The sequence below is a fragment of the Eschrichtius robustus genome, chromosome 18 (assembly GCF_028021215.1).
Source record: "Eschrichtius robustus isolate mEscRob2 chromosome 18, mEscRob2.pri, whole genome shotgun sequence".
NCBI lineage: Eukaryota > Metazoa > Chordata > Mammalia > Artiodactyla > Eschrichtiidae > Eschrichtius > Eschrichtius robustus.
Genome location: NC_090841.1, coordinates 18,457,061 through 18,465,747, shown reverse-complemented (window position 1 = coordinate 18,465,747; position 8,687 = coordinate 18,457,061).

Below are 8,687 nucleotides of genomic sequence, written 5' to 3'. Positions count from 1 at the left end.
TTCCTTGTGAGTACAGCCTGTTCAGGTTTATACATACCACTGTGTAATTCCCCAAGCACTGTTTCCAGTTTAAAGCATGATGCTGGATGCATTTGTGGAAACTGATGTGAAAGGTATTTGCTCTTTAAAATACTTGCTAACTGGCCAGTTAAAAGCATGCCTCCAGGAAAACTGATAAAATAAGAGAAAGAGAAATCAGCTTCTTTTTTAACTTTTTTTTTTGGCCGCGCCATGCAGCTCGTGGGATCCTAGTTCCCCCACCAGGGAGCGAACCCGTGCCCCCTGCAGTGGAAGCACAGAGTCCCAACCACTGGACCGCCAGGGAATTCTCTCAGCTTCTTTTTCTAGAATGTGAATGGAGAGATCCAAGACTGAGGATGGGAATTTTGTCATAATGATGGCAAAATTTTAAAAAGAAGAGACACACATGAATGCAGCTGAGGAATCCAGAAACTTTCCTGGTTTCTGGCCCTCCTGAGGCTTTGATTCATGAAATACCCTAATATCTTTCTGTAATCTTCTGCCATGCTCTAAAATGTCTACAAAATCTAAAAAGCCCATGTTATTAGGAAACAATTATTCAATTGTGAACAGAGCCCAGAAGATGGTAAAAAATATTTCTTTACTGTTCTCATCACATCATTATTCATTCCTGACCCCCAGCTATGCTCCATGACAAGGCCCAGAGCACATCTCCTTCACTAAAGCATTGAGAATTGCATTCATGAGTGGAGCCCCTGCAAGCTCTCTCAAAGGAGAGCTCTGTGGTTGCTTTCCTCGGTAAGCCAGGTAAAAGGTACTACCACTGATATGGTCTTTCCAATTCTAATAGGGATAATGGATCTCAGAGTGGCAGAGGTAGTGGTAGCACTTAATCACCAAAGACAAATTGGATGCATCTACTGTGAGGGGTAATCAGAATGCCTTGGCCTGCAGAGATCTTTGATGGTGGTTAATTTATCATGCTATTCCTAGGAATAAAATAGGTAGACAGTCTGTTAGAGTACTGCTTGATCTATATGAGAGGGGAAAACTTCAGGTCTGGTAGCCAAACACCTGACTTGAGTCACCACCGTGGACAGTCATGGCATCTTATCCAGTTTCCAAATGTAAGTCAATTCACAGACCCAAAGCTCCTTGATTAAAGAGGAGGCAGGTGCCCCTTGGGGAAGAACCCTGCTGTCTCCAGAACATAACCGGAACACATGGTCCAGAATCAAGGGGTGAAAGTAGGAGTGGCTCTTCTTACTGTTACACCCAATAACTCACTCACAGGTAATTTTCGCTTCTCATCCTGATAACCCTGAGCTCTGCTGGCTGGGAGGTCTTCGTCCCCAAAGAGAAAATCTTTCCACCAGCGGAAATAACAGTGGTTCTATTAGATTGGATGGTGAGGCTTCCACCTGGCCATTTTGGGCTCCTCATGCCATTGAACCAACAGGCAGAAAAAGCATTACTCTAATGACTAAAGTGATTGACCTTAATTACCGAAGGGAAAGTGAGTTGCTGCTACACAATGGGGACAAGGAGGACTATGTCTGGAACACGGGGGATTTTCTGGGGTGTCTTTAGTATTTCCATGACCAACGTTAAGGGTTAATGGAAACCATAGAAACAAACAAACAGGAAAACAAGATAATTGACTATTGGGTTCTTTTGGGAATGAAGGTTTGGGTTATTCAAGTAGAAACCCCACCAACTGAGCATCTGACTGAAGGAAATACAGAATGATTCTAGTCTGCTTGTTACCGTGACATATTTTCACTGTAATGCTAGAAAAAACAAGTCTATGTCAGTTTCCTTCTGTTCCTGCTGGTGGAGCGTAAATGTAATGGAGCCATAAGCATGGTCATGTGCTTCCTTCAAGGTGAAGACTGCCTTACTCATCCTTCCATCTAGCCCAGCCTTGTGCTTGGCACATAGTAGATGCTGAAAAATATTTGTTGAATGAATAAGTTCAGTCTTCCCAAAAGAATCAAAAAGAAAATTTTCTACCACCATTTCTGAGAAGAGTTATGGATAATACATAAGTTATGCCAGTAAGTATGCCAATCTTATTTTCCAAAATCCTTAACAAATAGGCAGGAACTGTTTTATAACTAGTGTGACAACTGCTTACAAGAAGATATATGTATGCTTCTAAAATGTGGGAACTTTGTTCTTGTGATGGGTTTAAACATTTTCCCTGTAATTTAACTTCTATTATTATATTTGCTTTAAAGTATCCTTCAAAAAAATTTTTTTTTTTTTTGGCCACGCCACGCTGCTTGCGGAATCTTCGTTCCCCGACCAGGGATTGAATCCGAGCCATGGCAGTGAAAGCACTGGATTCTAACCACTGGACCGCCAAGGAATTCCCCAAACATTGTTTTAAAAAGAGGGGCTTCATTGTTTGAATCTTCATAAAGTCTGAATCTGTAAAGTCCAGCAAATACTGAGCCTTTTCTAAAAATGAGTTTAATGGGAGGAACAAGGTCCAGGAAAAAATTCAGGAATGCCAACAGAAGACACGTTGTAGTAAAATTCATTAGTATTTTTTTTTTTTTAAATTAACCGCACACAGCACGTGGGGTCCTGTTTCCCCAACCAGGGATCAAACCCTCGCCCCCTGCAGTGGAAGCATGGCGTCCTAACCACTGGACCGCCAGGGAAGCCCCTTCTTTAGTGTATTGTAAATTTCTAAGCCTCAGTGTACATAGTCCAATCTAATTACAATATAACACAAGGCCAAAAAACACGTTTTCTTATTAACTGTCTTTGAGGCCACACCTCCATGTCTGCACATTACCCAGGAATGACAGTCAGTGAATCATTAACTGCTGTTTATTTATGCTAATGGAGAGCTGTCACATAGATAATCCCGAAAGGCAGATATTTATTTCATCATTTTTGGCACCTTTACAAGAACCAGCCACTGAATAAGGGTAATCAAACGTGAATCTATCTAATGGTCTATCCTGGCCTTTGTTCAGTCTCGGACAGTTGTATTAGGATGTTTTGTAGGACTGCTAAACTATCTTTCATGTTCTCAGCTTTAAAACGGATATACTCCTAAATTCCTAGCTTCTATCAAAAACCCTTTAGAAACCTTTCCTTTAGAAATTGTTAACGGATTTATCTAATCACATGGCAGTGTAGAATGAACTTTATACAGTGCCTGAAGGAGTAAGTGCTTATATTTATTTAATGAATACTGAATTACCTGGATTTTACTGTTTCACCTTGCCAAAGACACCTAATCTCTCTTGGGCCGCTTTACCCATGGGGGGAGTGAGGATTTGGACAAATGGTCTCCAAGATGCCTTCTGGTTTAACAATTCAGTTTCAAAACGACCTCTCCCTATACCACCTCGCAATCCTGTTTCTTACACAGCATGAAGATAATATGGAACTTTTTGCCTCTAAATATTCTTTTCCTTAAGTTTCAAGGGTTGCTGCCTTAATTATTAGTGTTCTGGAATTCGACAGCAAGTCCAAGTTCACCGCACCCATCCACACTCACCACGATTCTACAGATTGGGATAATGTTCCTCCTCAGCCTTGACTTCCAGACTGAAAGGCTGTTGTGTCTCGTGTGCCTTCTCTGGGTCACTGGTGCTCTTCTTCCTTGAGCTTCTTCAACTCACCTTTTCACCAGAAACGCAATAAGTGAACCAAACATAGGTCAGGAAGGACAAGTTTTGTGTCTTGTTTCTTATCATGGTTGATAAGATTCTCTGCTTAATTTTCAAAACCCTTTCTGATAATAGCATTTTACATATGCTTTTGATTGTGACCACACACTGGGCTGGTACTTCAGAGATCTTTGTGTGACCTTAAATAAGACCTAGGAGACCATCATACAATTTATCCCCAAATATACAATTTCACAGTTTCTTGTTCATCACTGGTAAGTCACTTCCGTCTACTCACAAAACTGTGTGAAACCTCTTATTTACCGTGTTGAACTAGCACTACATTCCTCAATAAACTATAGTATCATCTCCCCTTTTCAGAATTAACACAAATTTTTTTTGCAATATATCATTTTATATTTTATTTATTTATTTATTTATTTATTTTTCCTTGGTTCTTTGCTGTACTTTTTTATTTTTTTAACATCTTTATCGGAGTATAGTTGCTTTACAATATTGTGTTAGTTTCTGCTGTATAACAAAGTGAATCAGCTATATGCATACATAACACAGTATGCCCTCCCTCTTGTGTCTCCCTCCCACTCTCCCTATCCCACCCCTCTAGGTGGTCACAAAGCACCGAGCTGATCTCCCTGTGCTAGGCAGCTGCTTCCCACTAGCTATCTATTTTACATTTGGTAGTATATATATGTCCATGTCACTCTCTCACTTTGTCACAGCTTACCCTTCCCCCTCCCCATATCCTCAAGTCCATTCTCTAGTAGGTCTGTGTCTTTATTCCCGACTTGCCCTTAGATTCTTCATGACCTTTTTTTTTTTTTCCTTAGATTCCATATATATGTGTTAGCATATGGTATTTGTTTTCCTCTTTCTGACTTACTTCACTCTGTATGACAGACTCTAGGTCCATCCACCTCACTACAAAAACTCAATTTCTTTTTATGGCTGGGTGATATTCCATTGTATATATGTGCCACATTTTCTTTATCCATTCATCTGTTGATGGACACTTAGGTTGCTTCCATGTCCTGGCTATTGTAAATAGTGCTGCAGTGAACATTGTGGTACTTGACTCTTTTTGAATTATGGTTTTCTCAGGGTACATGCCCAGTAGTGGGATTGCTGGGTCATATGATAGTTCTATTTTTAGTTTTTTAAGGAACCTCCACACTGTTCTCCATAGTGGCTGTGTATCAATTTACATTCCCACCAACAGTGCAAGAGGGTTCCCTTTTCTCCACAACCCCTCCAGCATTTACTGTTTGTAGATTTTTTGATGATGGCCACTCTGACCAGTGTGAGGTGATACCTCATTGTAGTTTTGATTTGCCTTTCTCTAATGATTAGTGATGGTGAGCATCCTTTCATGTGTTTGTTGGCAGTCTGTATATCTTCTTTGGAGAAATGTCTATTTAGGTCTTCTGCCCATTTTTGGGTTGGGCTGTTTGTTTTTTTGATACTGAGCTGCATGAGCTGCTTGTACATTTTGGAGATCAATCCTTTGTCAGTTGCTTCGTTTGCAAATATTTTCTCCCATTCTGAGGGTTGTCTTTTCATCTTGTTTACGGTTTCCTTTGCTGTGCAAAAGCTTTTAAGTTTCATTAGGTCCCATTTGTTTATTTTTGATTTTATTTCCGTTTCTCTAGGAGGTGAGTCAAAAAGGATCTTGCTGTGATTTATGTCATAGAGTGTTCTGCCTCTGTTTTCCTCTAAGAGTTTTATAGTGTCTGGCCTTCCATTTAGGTCTTTAATCCATTTTGAGTTTATTTATGTGTATGGTGTAAGGGAGTGTTCTAACTTCATTCTTTTACATGTAGCTGTCCAGTTTTCCCAGCACCACTTATTGAAGAGGCTGTCTTTTCTCCATCGTATACTCTTGCTTCCTTTATCAAAGATAAGGTGACCATATGTGTGTGGGTTTATGTCTGGGCTTTCTTTTTTTTAAAAAAAATTTATTTATTTTATTTATTTTATTTTTGGCTGTGTTGGGTCTTCGTTGCTGCGTGGGCTTTCTCTAGTTGCGGCGAGCAGGGGCTACTCTTCATTGCGGTGCGTGGGCTTCTCACTGCGGTGGCTTCTCTTGTTGAGGAGCACGGGCTCTAGGAGCACGGGTTTCAGTAGCTGTGGCTCTCAGGCCCTAGAGCACAGGCTCAGTAGTTGTGGCACATAGGCTTAGTTGTTCCGTGGCATGTGGGATCTTCCTGGACCAGGGCTCGAACCCGTGTCTCCTGCATTGGCAGGCGGATTCTTAACCACTGCGCCTCCAGGGAAGCCCTCTCTGGGCTTTCTATCCTGTTCCATTGTAACACAAATTTTAATGTGACAAATCCTTGTATAAATCCCTGGAGGTCCTGCATCTCCTATTTCCTTGTTTTCAATTTAACTTATTTGGAGACTCGGCAATAGTCTGAATGATTCGGAATCACAAAGTTTAAGAAAACATCTAGTTTGGTCTCTAACCCAGCGGGAACCATATTTATGAGATCTCTGGGATAGTCATCTAGCCTGTGTATTGATTATATTTTCTTATTTTCTGTATTCTTGATGCTTTACTGGGGCCTTACTGTCAGAGGAGGGACTGCTTCACCCACGGTTAGCTAATTCCTAGAGAAGGCAAACCACTCGCCCCAAGGAGCCTGCCTTTCATTTGTAAACCAACGAATCCAGAGCCCCCCACCTTCCTTACCTGGCTCTTACATTCCATGTCAATCAATATTTCCCTGTCCTACTCACCCCAGGGCCAGGTACCGGACAATTTGGGACAGCCCCCGTACCCCAGAGCCTGCTGAAACTATTCAAACTAGCCAATCCTGAGTATGCTTACCCTGCCTTGCACATGGAAACCACAATAAGGGCTCACGCCCTTGCCTTCCCCTTGCTCCTTCTGCCTCCTGACCAACCCTGATGCTTACCTGTGAGTCCCTGTGTGGCAAGGTGTGCCCTCTCCTCTTGGGAACTGTAACACTATCTTTTTCAACAGCAGTAGTTTCCTGCTCTCCATACCTGAATAAGAACAAAACCTACATTTTAAAAACAACTGTTAAAACAATTCCAGGGACCAGAAGTTCATTTCTTTGCAAGGCAGCAATTTCAGTAGTGAACTAAGTAGGAAAGTTCTTTTCCATCTTAAATTAAAATCTGCTTCCCTGTACCTTCTAATAATTCTTCCTCCAGGGCAATAGAGAATAAATCTACCCATTTTTTTTCAAGTGATGAACCATCAGATATCTGAAACACATCTATGACTGTCTCTTCTGAAATACATTTGTGAGAATCACACACATGAATCTACAGATTTTTTTTTTTTTTTGGCTTTATTTCTAGTCAACTTCTTCAAATGATTAGCATTTCACAAGTCATACCAGCTTCAATAGCCCCGTGGATTGAATACATTCTTCCAACATTCCCAGTGTCAAGGACCATTCATTCATTCATGCATGGATTAATTAAGCAGCTGCTCAGCAGCCTGGTAAGCCTTTGCTGGTTTATCACTGCCCTTGATTTCAAGTGCAGTGTCTGCTGGAACTGGTCTACTCCACATGTGGCTTCACTAGCACTTACTTGCCTGGGTCTGGGGACCCAGTTTGTAGTGGTGCCAGGCATGGCATAGACTAAAATTTCTGAATCCTTTAAGATGAATTGCCATGAAACACTTTTTATCCTGTACTTAAGTTAATTGTGTTGTGATTCTACTGCAGCCTTTTAGATTTCTAAGTGTGAATGTAAAATTCCCCCATTCTCTAGTGTACAGGGCTTCCTCCAGAGTCACGTTCTTTCCTCGTTTAAAATTTTTTTCCCCAAAATAGTATGTTTATTGTAAAAAAATTATCAGATAAATTTGCAATGAAAGAGCTAGATCCCTGTAATCTTATTCTCAAGATATGGTATTTTTGATGTATATATTACATCATATTTTTCTTATACATAAGGCTCTAGTTTTTTGTTTTTTGTTTTTTTTTTGGTTGTGCCATGCTTGCAGGACCAGGGATTGAACCCCAGCCCCGGCAGTGAAAGCACTGGGTCCTACCCACTGGACCATGAATCAGATTATACATACAAATGTTTCACAACTTTTTTTTCATTTATCAATATATCTTGGGTATTACAGAGCCATACTTATGAATGAATTACTATTAACAGAGTTCCTTGAGGCCAGGGACTATTGTGTTTAAGTATTTATGAAACACAGCACATAAATGATTCAATTTTTGAATGACTACATTGTAATGATTCCTACGGAACTACAGATTACACATTTCAGCCAATACTGGGACAATTTTTCCTTTCAATTTCTATAGAAGTCTTGGGTGGTGTGTGATTCATTTATATTGCTAATTATATCTAACGTTGTGTTTATACTCATTATTTCAATAATTTGGTCTCAGTTTTTTTAAAAGAGCAAGTTGAAAGGGAGTCTCATATCCTATTGCACGAGTTTAATTGATTCTATTGTTTCCACTCATTCACGTGCAGTCCAGTTAGCTCCCCAAAGTATTTCCCTGCCAGGTTGCATAAATAATGCAAATTAATGTAAGTGGTAGTTGATTATATTCCATTTATGAGTACTATGTACAGGGAAACTCCACAGTTTTGATTATAAATTTTCCACTCACAATATCTAGTGTTTTTACATTATGTAAAAGAAATTATTGATTTAATGTAATTTATCAAGATTAGTCTAAGATTTCACTTCCATTTCCAGCTATGCTTTTGCTGGTCCATATCTAGACTTACATTAAGAAGTAAACGTACAGGGACTACCTTGTCAGTCCAGTGGTTAAGACTCCTCGCTTCCAATGCAAGGGGCATGGGTTCCATCCCTGGTCGGGGAACTAAGATCCCACATGGCGTGTGGTGCGACCAAAAAAGTATTAAAAAAAAAAAAAATCGTTTGGTTAAAAAAGTAAGCATACAGTAAAAAAAAAAAGAGATGTGAGCAACACTGTCATACATGTGTCTGTTTTTGTTAATGATTTTAAAAAGCCTTAAATTATATTTTGTACCATTCTTAAATTATAATAGTTTGTAATCCAAGTTGAAAATATATTCAAA